The sequence below is a fragment of the Notamacropus eugenii genome, chromosome 6 (genome assembly GCF_028372415.1).
Source record: "Notamacropus eugenii isolate mMacEug1 chromosome 6, mMacEug1.pri_v2, whole genome shotgun sequence".
Lineage (NCBI taxonomy): Eukaryota > Metazoa > Chordata > Mammalia > Diprotodontia > Macropodidae > Notamacropus > Notamacropus eugenii.
The window spans coordinates 83,039,411-83,053,036 of record NC_092877.1 but is presented as its reverse complement, the minus strand read 5'-3'; positions in this window follow the sequence as shown (position 1 = coordinate 83,053,036).

Sequence of the window (13,626 nt, the reverse complement as noted above, 5' to 3'; positions counted from 1 at the left end):
TTGGTTCCTGCTCTTATAATATTTGAAGATGTAGAACAGAAGAGGAAGATTTCATATTGTCTTCATAAAACTGCTAATTTAGACGTGAAAAGAATGCTAGAGATCATCTAGGGACAGTCTAATCCTTTCATTTGAAAGGTGAGGAAAATTGGCAACTAGGGAAGTTAATTGGTTAGCCCATGGTCATTTATGGAATCAAGGGCAGAGACAAAATTTAAAACAAGGTCTTTAGATTCCATAGTTAGCTCTTTTCCCACTGAGCAACATGGCTCTCATTAACTTATATGATCTCCATTATTTTTGTCCCTTATTATTCTTCATTCATATTTATTGATACTTTCATTTTATCAGTCTAAGGCCAGACCTAATGACATAGGCCTAATTCATCCAAAATTCAGGTACCATTTATATTTACCAAATATTTAATATCAAGTGAACAGTTCTTTAAAGGAAGAAGTATTTTAAAAAGAAATTAGGCTAAAATTGAAATCAAAAAATGAGATTTATTACTGTCTTTTAAGTGTAAATTAATGCCAATTAAACAAATTTGGAGTTATGGGAGATAACCAAGCCCTGTTCTGTTTCTTCTTGTATATTGTCCCCCAACGCTTTATGCCACTAATGATAGAATATGTTTTAAATCTATATCAAAATGATGTCCTTAACCTCTATTTGGAACCCTGAAAACTTTTAAACATTCTTCTGTTTAGGAACATCTGTATTGTTTGCATCATGAGAGTAGTCTTGTCACATTAACATAAAAACATGGTCAAAAATTTAGTTTTTGGGAACCAGCCATTTCAAGTGTAGCATGTCCTCATGTTGCAGAAGGGAAGCCATTATTCAATATTTGATACCCTGGGACCCAGGACTTGGAAAGGGAAATATTTTATTTCTTTTCTCATTTGTGAAAACATACTGGTTCATCTTAGGGTACCTTTAAATTGTGTGCATCTCTGTGTTTATGTGTGTGTGTGTGTGTGTGTGCAAATCAGATCCAATAAGTGTTTTTTAATACTAAAATTTTTGTCTAACTCCCACATATTCCTTTATTTTAAGATTTTACTATTGGTTAAAATATATGTTTCCATAGCAACAGCTATCCTATTTTTCTGACCAGGTTATTAGCTGAATCTTGCTAGAATTTTCTATAGTAGTAGAAAAATTTGAGTTCAACAATAATATAAACAGATTTTAAATCTTAAGGAAGAGACTGTTTGGGTCAGTACATCTTTTTAATAAGCACACATATGAGTATGTAATATTATTAAGAAAACTTTGGTATCTATCATAGAAACAAGACAAAGGAAGCTGTATGAAAAGAGAGGATGAATCTTTCCAATGATTTGAAGGGAAAATTCAGTAATTGGTTGTATTTAAAATAAATTTAACAAACATATTTTAAAATATCTAGCAGCCATTATCACAGAGACAGACTCAGGCAATCATGGTAAAGTAGGATGGGGGGAAGAGTGGAGAAGGGGAACTACTTCAAAAGTTATATAGAATTTTAGAGAAAATTTGGAAATTAGAAGGTCTGAAGAGCTGTACTTTGTTCATAGAAAAAAAGCAAGTTATTCCATGAAGTACATAACTAGAGGTTGGGGAAAGATTGGCAGATAGATTTTATGAAAATAAGACAACTATAAATAGAGAAAATTATTACCATTCTTGTTCATTCCTTTTGTGCATTCTTTTCCTCCCTCCATCTATTTTTTCACCTCTTCAGAGAAACTTCTATCATCAAAATTAGACATTTTTTTTCTCTATAGTTCATTGAGAAAAATAAAGTTGTTTACACATTAAAATAGAATTTAGAAGGCTTGAATTATATTGCACTCACATACATACATATTTCTTAAGGACATATGGTTTTATCTGTATGGGAGAGGTGAAATTGTTCTGTTTTGACCCAGGTAGATTATGTATATCCATGTGGGTCTGTCTAAATGTAGCTTATAGGAAGTCAAGAATAGATATTTTTAGCATCAACTCCTCCTGTCCTCCTCCCAAGAAGACTAACTTCTACCATGAGGGAGCTCAAGAGATTGGGATGAGAGTTTGCCCACTATTCTTTCTAGTTTTGCTTATCTTTGCTCCCATATAGTAATCAGTCTCTACCAGTAAGGACAGAGTTTCATACAATTGAATGTCCCATTGATTCAATGGTCGCACATCAGTGTGGAAAACTCAAGAAAGAAATGACTTCTTACAATGCAAATTGGGAACTAAATTGCAAATTGTGTTGGAAATGCCATATATACTTAAGAAGTTAAGTAACTTAGAAGCTGATCTTGAAAAGATGACACTCCTGATTACATGACCAGCTCTTTGGTCCCTTTGTCATGATGCCTCCGCTTGAATTTAAGTGAAGCTAAATTATGTGAAGTGCAAAAGAAAAAATATGACTCAAAAATATTTCCAATGATCAACAATAGGTCCAATACTACTGGATGTTCCAAAAGTCAGAGTGATTTTAGCCCATTAAAATTTAAGCTATTAAAATTTAAACTGCACCAACAAAGATTAACATGGTGGTGACATACTAATATAACATCATCTTATTATAACATATTAAGATTAGATTAACATAGAAAGACATAAAATGTGATCAAAAAGGAAGAAAGAACCTGGTGACAATATACATTTTATTATGATGATAGAAATTTCAACACACACACACACACACACACAAACACACACAATGATTTGGCAAAGCATTCATGATCATCTATAAAACCAACACTACTTAAGTGACCATGATCTATTATAATGACTAAAGGGAATACTTAAGTACAAGATGGGTTCATATTGAACCTTTTCCAATGAGTTTGTTATTAGAGATATGTGAAACATAATATTGTGATTTTATTTAACTTAAAATGGAGAACCACGATCTAGGCTCTGAAGACAAAGCTATAATGCTACCAAAATACATTTATTCATCTTCAGAATTTCAATAAAGTTTAGGAGAAATATACACATATAAATGTAAAATTATTTTCTCCCTCAGATCCCAGAGTAGTTATAATGATTATTTTTTTAAAACATAGAATAACAGCTAAAATACCTACAACCAGTAAAGTAGCCTTATTAAGCTACACCATTATTAATGATTACTTGTTCTTTAGTTTTAGAAAATTGACTAAAAAAGATGGAGAACAGTTAAGTATTAGGGGACAGATGGCATGTTATGATTACATCTGAAGTGTTGCCAAAGGTAGAGTACATATAGACTTGAGCATTATTCTAGCAAGCCTTAGGGGCAACAAGAGTTAAGTGACAATTTGAAAAGGAAACCTAGTAGGATATTAGTTACATTCAGATTCTCTCACAGCAAAGATTATATATAAACTTTAAAATTCTAAACAATGTGCACAGAAACTGAAACACAATTGGGAATTTGTGTTTTGACTGTCTATTACAGATTAAATTTTTTTGCGCTAGTTTCGGCTAACTTCCTCCTATGGAAATACTTTCATTATCGTGTAACATAGCACAACTGCTATTGTTTATTCATTCAACAAATACTTATTACATGACTAATATATAAACAACATTGGGTTAGATGCTAGAAGATCTCTCTCTTTCTCTCTCTCTCTCTCTCTCTCTCTCTGTCTGTCTGTCTCTCTGTCTCTCTCTGTCTCTATGTCTCTGTCTCCATCTCTGTCTCTGTCTCTGTCTCTCTCTTTCTGTACTAAAAACATGTCTTAAGGGGTCATTGTAAATTTGAACAAGAATAAGAAAACGATGCAGAAGTTTAGATGCAATGCAGTGGAAGACAATGTGATTCAACACAATACAACACTTTTATTAATCATCTTCTTAGTTCCAGACATTATGCTAAGTGGTGGGGAGATAAAAAGAAAAAAAAATGACTGCTTTCAAGGAGCTTACAATCTAAAGGTGAAACACAATAGCCAAAAGCAAGGGAATGGAGTGCTGAGGAGGAAAAAAGTTACTTAGCACAGGGCACGATGATAGTGGTGGAAATGGAATCCAAGGATGCAGATGGACCTACATTTTTGGAAAGGTCATTTAGAAACAGGATTGTAACACAGTCTGGCCTTAAAAGTAAAGATAGATTCTGGTGCTTAAGGAAGCTATAACTAGAACTAGGCAGAGGCAGATGGGGACAGGAAAGGTAACTTAACTTTACCTTTACAATTCAAGAATTTCATGACATAAAAAGCTTGAGATTCAAATGAGAAAGCTTTAAGGAAATAAGTCTATTCCATTTATTCTTGAGTTCCATGTGAATATTTCATTTATTTTATGCCTCGTCTTTATATAAGAAAGAGACAAATTTGAGTATTTGCCTACTTTTTTAAAGATAAAAGTTCGATAGTCACAACTGTCCATTTCCTCATTATCAAATGTGTGGAATGGCATTTTTCATAATATTTTATCCATTGTTAAATCTGTGTAGCTCTGAAAATGGATAACTTCCCCAAGAGCAGACAATCTTCATCCAAGAACATTTACAGAAATGGGAAGTAAAATTGGAGACAGCAGTAAAATGGCATTATTTAAGTAAAGGTCTCACCTCATAATATCATAAGAATAAACAGCCCAAATTCAAGACCAAATATCAGGTACTAATGTAAGCAATAAAAAAGGAGGAACCTTTTAAAATTTAAGTACATTTTGGCACAACAAAAGAATCATAGATTAAAAGTAGAGAATCATCTTTGGATTTGCAATAAGTGCTTCATGTTATTGATTCGTTTCTAAGGTAGAAAGTCACTTAACAGGATATAATGTAGCTCATTAATGGGGGAAAGTTATTTAATTATAGTGATTGAGTGACCATAAAAAAGAATATTTCCCTCAGAGAAAAGGCATTGATAACGAGCAACCTGACCAAAGATGGTAGGACCGTCAAGTTGCTTAATATGGATGACATAGAAATAGTGGAATATTAGAAAAATGAATTATTTAATGTTTTAAATTTAAGTTAAAATTATTACTCTTTAGTAAGGAGAAATAGTTGATTAGATCATAATGACATTACCTGTGCAATATGTGACATTACCCACATATTGTCTGCAGAGCAGGATAAAATTGAACTTTACTCCTCAATTTCTTAACCTGAATGCAATATTCTCTAGGGTAAATGAAGATAATTTCTAGTAAACACAAAGTAAGTACATGGAGCTTATGGATTAAACATACAAGATGAGTCAACACAAGCAAGAACTGAGGATCAGTATAATTTTTCAGATAATTTAGATAAAAAGGTCATAAATTTTCTAAGTAATTAATTCACCTTTATGTCTTTGGTTTAAATGGAGTAAAAGTATAATTTTCTACTTCATGTAATAAGTATAGCTAGCTAATAGCATAGTACAATTCTAATAAATCGTAAGTATTACTCCACCCTTCATTTTGAGAAGAGAAACCCATGTCAAGAACTCAACACTGAAGCAGCATTCTACATTGAGTCATTTTTCTATTTCAAGAATATATATTCTTAAACCATCAAGTACCTCTCAATGTTAGATATCACTAAAAATTCAAAGATGATCTAATTTTCTATAGCTGCCATCTCAGCCTTCAAACAAAAAGTCATAAGAACTGTCTCATAAAGGGAATATTTTTATTTATTTTGATGGTCATGCTGCCATCATTTAGCAAATGGAGGTTAAGTGCCTCTCATTTATAAAAGTGAATCCTGAGGGATTTATTTTTAAATCATCAAGGAATAAATGTGAGGTTGACATTTCTCCTAATTACAATTTTGTGTCTTCACTCTGTTCCTCTGAGTTCCTTGGGAACTCAGTGTATATTTTGTTCTCTATTAATGAGAGATACAAGATAGTTTAGTGAATAGAAAGTCCACCTCAAAATCATAGAAAATTGCTTTCAAGGTCTGCCTGCATCTGACTCTGGACAGATCATTTCATCTTTCATTGTTCTGGGCAACTCTTTTAGACAATAAATTGCAGAGAAGGGGCACAACCACATTGGTAAAGGAAGTTTCCTATAGTAATGAATTCACAGGTTCAATCCTTCTACCTTATTTTCATCAGTAGGTTTCTTATTTGAAAGGGGGCTTATAAGTATGGAGTTCCTTCCATCATTCAAGTGATAAGATAAAAGTCTAGAGAGCAAACATCATCTTTGCTGCTGTATTTATTTATGTTTGCTCAAAGGACATAGTTTGAGACTCTGGACACAAAGAGCTTTAAATGTTGTTTACTAACCAAAAAGTCCCAAAGACCTATATGACCTTCTCCCCTTTCCTTTTGCTAGCAAATATCTAAAATGAAGAAAAGGAAAGTGATTGAGGATAACATGAAAACCCATTATAACATTTTCATTGACAACTGGAAAGAAAGTATGGGAGCATACCATTTCTTAAACCATCATAGGAGAAGACACCAGACAAATTTCTTCTTTTTTTAAATTACTTATTTTATTGTTTAATAACTCTACTCTCTTGTGCTTTGCACGTTCAGTTGTACAGTCATGATCAATGACTTTATAATTAATGAAACACCTTAGCTGGGGTTTTGGTCTAATCAATTTCAGGAACTATTTATGGGTTTGCTTCAAACTTTATCTTAGTCTGAATAAATGTTTGAATTGTTTTATCAAACCTTACAGCTGAATAAAGGAAACCAGATTGTTGTCCTTCCCTCTACCTTACTCACACATTGTGTTTGGGGCTTTTTGTCCATTTCAGAGACAAATATTTCTCTCAAAATTTATGTTATTGTAATAAGAATGATATTCTCGAAAATTATACTATCTAGATGCCATACTTAACATATCATAAAAGCCATGTCAAATATCTGGGCATCTTGAGAATATCAAAATCAGTAGTGAAATGGCCATGTCTTTTCTCAGTTTCATCTTGCATATTAGAATTGCATGTTTTTTTAAGGAATAACTATCAGAAAGAATTTCATATTACTTTTCAAAATTTCATTGGAAAAAATGACTTTAAAACTTTTTCTCTTATTGGTGAAGAATGTATTTCTCACTCTAACTCCTAACAATATATAGTGACATATCCCAGGCATTTTTTCCAATGAGTATGTGTGTGTGTGTGTGTGTGTGTGTGTGTGTGTGTGTGTGTGTGTATGTATGGAATATGCAAATTTTATGAGAAAATCTCTGAAAGAAAAGTAAATGCCTATATATTCAAATATAACTTTATATAAATAACTTCTCATATTGGGAATTACTTTAGTGTATTTATGGTTGTATACAAATCCTCTATAAACTCATTAACTTAAAAAGTTTGTGGATGGCAATCCACAATCTCAACTGTTTGAGCTGATTCTTTTTTCTTGGTTTTCTTTTCTTTTCAGCTAAGCAAAGGTGTCATCTGGTGTCTTTAAAACAAAACATCTCCCTTCTGTAATTAGATTCTTCAGCAACATTCCATTGAAAATAGGAAAACTAAAAGCTATTAATCCTGTTAAAATGTGTGTCAACCAACCTCCCAGTGAAATATTAGGTCCCATTGATAAATAGTTTGGTGTAAGCTTATCAAGGACTCACAATATATTAATATAGCATATGCATATTTAATGTTCCCTGAGCCTTATCTTAACCTTGACTGGAGTTGAAAGTCTCTTTTTCTCTCCCCCACCTTCCAACCCCAGCAAGAGGGTACTAGCACAGTGACATATTGTCCTACTTACTGTTTCTTTATAAAAGAGTTTCCAAGGCTGCATTGCCCTGTTGCAAAATCTAAAAACACTTTCAAGAAGGAAATGAAAGTAAAGGAAATATAAAACAATGGAGGTTCTTAAAGATAACTTTGATCTCATAGGAGGAATTAATCAATGGGGAATTTATATAGCTTAATAATTTGTAAATGCAAGCTACCTGGTTGGTCGATATTATAACAACACAGATGACTTAACATGAAAAGAAATTAGCTTTACATACATCATGGATACTTTGGGTTTTAACACACAGATCTCTTTTATACAGATAAAACATTTACCTCATTATTTTATTTTATTATGTGGAAACAATTGGATTCGTTACAATCAAATCTATTTAGAAAGGAGTGTACCCTTTATAGTCTTGAAGTAAGAAGTTGTGACCTGTTTGGCATTTGGGCAACATAGCTAGGCTGTCAGAATTGGACTCTTTGCCATGGAGTTTGAATGCTTTGAAATTCATCTCAAGAAAGGACATACAACACTGATGAATTTCTCTGGAAAACCAAATTTTACCATGATTTTCCACAAGCCTTCATGACTGACAGTATCAAAGGCCTTGGTCAGATTGAAGAATATTGTGTACAGACCTCTGTTCAGCTCTTAGCATTTCTCCTGGATTTCTTGGATGATAAATACTTTATTTTGACTGTTCTTCAGCCTTTTGTGAAGCCACACTACTCTTGGGAAGATGAATATCTTCCATGTGAAAGATCCGTATATTAAAAAAGACTTTGGTGAGAATCTTGCCAGCACTAAGAGAGATAGATACCCTCTCCCCCCTGCGCCATGATTTTCACAGGACATCATATTTCATATTTACTTTTCCTTTGTAGAGATGGACAATGGAGGCAGCCTTGAACTTCAAGTGGATAATCTCCTTTTCCCATAAAACCCAGAATGTTTCAGTCAGCTTTTGTATGAGCAGTGAACCTCCTGCCTTGTATATCTCTGCTGGAATAGAATCAGCATCAGATACTTTGCAACATGAGAGGAGCCTAATAGCATTCAAAACTTCTTATTTAATTGGAATTTCAGCTAGAGAGGGATTGACTTCCACCTGAGGTATGCAGTCAATGGTTTCAACATTGATTGATGACAGTCTGTTGAAAATACTGTGGAAGTAAGCGTTCATCCCATCTCTGCGGGATCATGTCCTTATCACAAATCAATGTGACTCCATCAGCATTGTGTAGTTAAGATACACCATAGGTCTTTGGCCTGTAATTAGCCTCCAAGGCATCATAAAAGGGCTTTGGATTGTTACTGTTGGCATAAAACGGAATTTCAACCGCCTTCTTACTGAGCCAAGAATCCTAAGCTTTGGCTACACTTTCCTTTTGATGGAGTTAAATGCTGTCTTCTTAGAGGTGTAAGAACTATCCTGCTGGGAAATCCTATTTAGTTCTTTTTTTTATCAGCTTCTGAATTTCCCCATCTTTTACATCAAGCCAATCTTGATGTTTTTGAGTGTTCTGACCCAGATGAGCAGATGTGGTGCTACATACCAAATCTCTGAAAACTGCCTACTCCTTTTCTGCTCCACTATTGCCAATATGTGTTGGCTCAGCTTTCCCTCCAAGTTATCAACAAACTGTTCATGGTTGGAGAAATACTGTGATCTGTTGACATTAAATCTTCTGTTAGTTGTCTTGAATTGGGAACATTCATAAGTCTTCAGTAGTAAGTGACCATTCCTTTTACTATTTCTGAATCCATTCCTCCCCAAAAAGCCCTGCTGTGTCTGATAGTCTATGCCTCCTCTTGCATTAAAGTGACCCAGAATTGCAAGCTGGTCTGCTTTTGGCACACTGAACAACAGGGTCTCCAGATCTTCGTACAATTTTTCTTTGATCTCATCAAGGTTTGTCATGGTGGTAACATATGCACTAATGACGGTGGTGTTGCTCTTTCTTACAAGTGGCAATTGCATTGTCATAACCTCATTCACTCCATTTGAGAGGCGTACAAGCTCATTTACTAGATTCTTTTCTGATTCTGAAACCTACACCAAATGGTCATCTGTTTAAAAGACTGCTTTATGGAGAACTCACATAAGGTAAATGTTCACATGGAGGTCAGAAGAAGCACTAGAAATTCACTCTCAAAGTCTCTCTGAAAACTGAAATTGATTGTGATACAGGGGAAACACTGGCACAGGGCCACTCATCATGGTGGTCCTGTATCAGAGAAGGTACTGCTGTCTTTTTGCAAAGCAGAATTACAGTATGTCAAAAGAAATGTGAGATGTGCAAATTTAGAGAAACCTCCCCTCTAAATGTTCATATGGATTATTTGTATCTAATTTGTTGTAGAGCCAACAGAGCTCATGTTGGCTTGATCAGCTACAGTCAGGCACGTTATTCCTTAATCCCAACATAATCATGTCACTTTGGTCTTCTCTGAGCACAAAAGGCATCATTTGAAATATCACATGAATACAGGCAAAATTCACAATGTTTAAAAAAATGTCTGAATTGTGGGGCTGGAGAGGTAGTGATTTCTGGGAGGAAGCCTTTTCATGGAAAGTACTAGATTGGATCTTAAAACAACCCAGGAATTAGCAAGGGATCTCTTGCTGTATTAGGACAATATTGTAAAATGATCAACTGAATGACTTAACAAATCTAAGCAATACAATTATCTAAGACAACTCTGAAGGACTGATGATGAAAAATCAAATCAACGCAGATTGAAGAATAGTTTTTCAAACTTTATTTTTCCTTTATTTTTGTTTTGTTCTATGCTTTTTTAAACAACATGACTAATATGGAAATGTGATTTTGCATTACCATACAGGAATAACCTATATCAAATTACCTGCCTTCTTACTGAGGAGGATAGAAAAGGAGGGAGAGAATTTGAAACTCAGATTTAGAAACAAATGTTGAAAATTATTTTGTTATGTAATTGGGGAAAAATAAAATACTACATTCAAAAAAGAAAGAAAATGACTGATGGCAAGAGATAGAATGATTTGTTTGTGGAACAACCAGTAGACTGCAGTTACTGAATGGAAGTGTACATGTCGGAAGATTGCAAAGGCTAGAGGGGGCTAGTCTCAGCTAAAATCCCACCTTATACAAGAAGCCTTTACCAGTCTTCTTTAATCTTCATGCCCTCTCTCTGAAATTACCTCTTATCTATCCTGTATATATCTTGGTGTATATAGTTATTTGCATGTTGTCTGTGTTCAGTTTGAATGTGAGGTCCTTGAGAGGTTGCTGTTATTGTTTCAGTAGTGTCTGACTCTTCATTACTCATTTTGTAGTTTTCTTTGCAAAGTTACTAGAGTGGTTTGCCATTTCCTTCTCTAACTCATTTCACAGAAAAGGAAACTGAGTCAAATAGGGCTAAGTATCTTGTCTAGAGTCACACAATTAGTAAGTATCAGAGGTTGGATTTGAATGCAACTCTTCCTGACTCTAGCCTTGTATCAACTGCTCTACCTAGTTGCCCCAAACTGTCCCTTAAGAAATTGTGTTTAGTTATTATGCAGCTATGTCTGACTGGTAGTGACCTCTGGATATTGTCTTCGCAGAGATACTTGAATGGCTTGCCATTTATTTCTCAAGCTCATTTTGGGAACAAGGATTTATTTTTTGGTGTCTCCAGCACTTAATAGAGTGCCTGACACTAATGAATGCTAACTGGTTGACTCTTAGTTGTCTCCTTTTGCCTTCAGACAGTTTTAAAAAATATCCATTAGATTCTGGGTATAGTATTGGTATATATATATATATATATATATATATATATATATATATATATATATATATATATATATATATATATATATATATATATATATATATATATATATATATATGTATGTATGTATATATGTATGTATGTATGTATGTATGTATGTATATATATGTCTCTCTGTCTCTGTCTCTCTTTCATATAAGGCCATTGGAGATCTGTGTCTCATTGACATACCAAGCCCATATCAAACTTCCATTTTAATGTATTAAATAGGATAGATATCAAGTATCCTTCATCTTCTCTGACTAGAGCACACCCATGGAGGGCTGGACCTGAACTCTAGCCACTTTAGTGAAGACTTATGGCTCAGCACTATGTATACATGCTCTACTCAGAGCAAAGCAGAAGAAATTGCTATCCTATTTCCACCACCACCAATAACATTAGCCAACAACACATTCTGTGGGTATTTTGACTTGTTCCTCAAATTCTTAAGGACACAGATGAGCGAAATCAGACTTTAATATAGGAAAAGATGCTTGAAAGGACAGACTATCCTTAGGTATACTGATCTCTTTATACACTTCCCTTCATTCTAAGTAAAATGTGTGTGACACTATAAAATGTGCTATATATATATATATATATATATATATATATATATATATATATATATATATATATATATTTGCCATAAGGTCTTAACCTTACTGATTGTAATTGGTATGCTGTGATGTTTCTCTGTTCCATCTCAGCTTGAACATTATAATTCATAAGATCAGACACAGCCCTAATTGTACCTGCATCTTATGAGTAACACTGTACTAAAATATGAAAACAATATCTTTCCTATAATGAAACCTTCCTAATTGGAATATAAAAATGAGTCATACTGTCCTTTTCTCTATTCCCACTGCCACTGCCCTAATGTAGGTAACTTAAAGTAACTTAATGTTACTTACCTGGTCTAGTGCATTTATCCTCCCATCTGCACTCTCTCCCTCATCTCTTCTATCTTTCACATGAAGACCAGAAAAATCTTTATCAATCATAGAACTCCTCAGTAGCATCCTGTTGCTAAGTGACAAAATTGGAGTTTAAAACATTTGCTTCAGTTTCAAGGCTCACCACAAATGTGCACCTTACCTTTCCAATTGCACATAGTCTCCTATACTCAACTGCTTCCATTAAAACTCTCCTACTCTGCCATCCCAGCATGCTCCACAGTTAGAGATCTTTGTGCTTCTACTCATATTTCCACACACTGAAACTACTTCTTTATCTCATTTTCCTGTTAAATTCTCATAAATATTTTAAAGAGAAACTGGAATGCTAACTTCTCCATGAAGTCTTCTCTGATGAAAACCAATTGATAAACAGTTTCATAATTGAACCTCAAATAGTAGTACTTTGCTTTGCCAATTTACCATATGATACCATGTATTATATTTAGCAATGCTTAGTTTGCATTCTCCTATAGAATTGAGACTCCAGGATGCTAAGAATCTTACAATGTGTAATTTTGAATCACTTTCAATAATCCAAATGCCTTCATTCCCCATTTGGGGGAAGGAAGGAGACTTAACATTTGTTGAACGAATGAAAGATAGCAGCATGTTGGAATTCTTATATTTTACTCACTGTTTTTATTAATACAGAAGAGTGAAGAATCAACCCCTAGAATGGATTTCTCAATGGTTTTAAAGAGCACAGTTTCATTCCAAATCATGTATTGAAAAAGGAGGTGACGGCAGCTTATTGTTAAGGAGCATATTGCTATGATGGTACTCTAATACATTCACCCACCAGTCTCCTGAAGTTCTCCTGAAGTGCTGGAGTGTGGATATAATTATAGATATGTTAAATGCCATCTTTGTTATTTGGAAAGAGAGATTTCAACTCTCAGACAAGCTAGAATGGGTGTTTATTCTTATTTTACCATTCTTTTTATGGCAGCAGAAGAGGCACAGGGGATAGTGGACTTGGCCCTCTGGACCTGAGTTCAAAATCAGTCTCAAACTTACTAGCTATGTGACCTTGTGGGAGCCATTTAATTTTGTGTGCCTCTGTTAACTCATCTCTAAAATGGGGATAAATATAGCACTTTTCTCCAAGGTTCTGTGGGGATCAAATGATATATTAACTATATGGTGTTTGGTATCAAACCTGGCACAAAATAAGCACTATGTAAATGTTATTGTTATTATTAATATTATTATTATCAGAAACAGTTGAG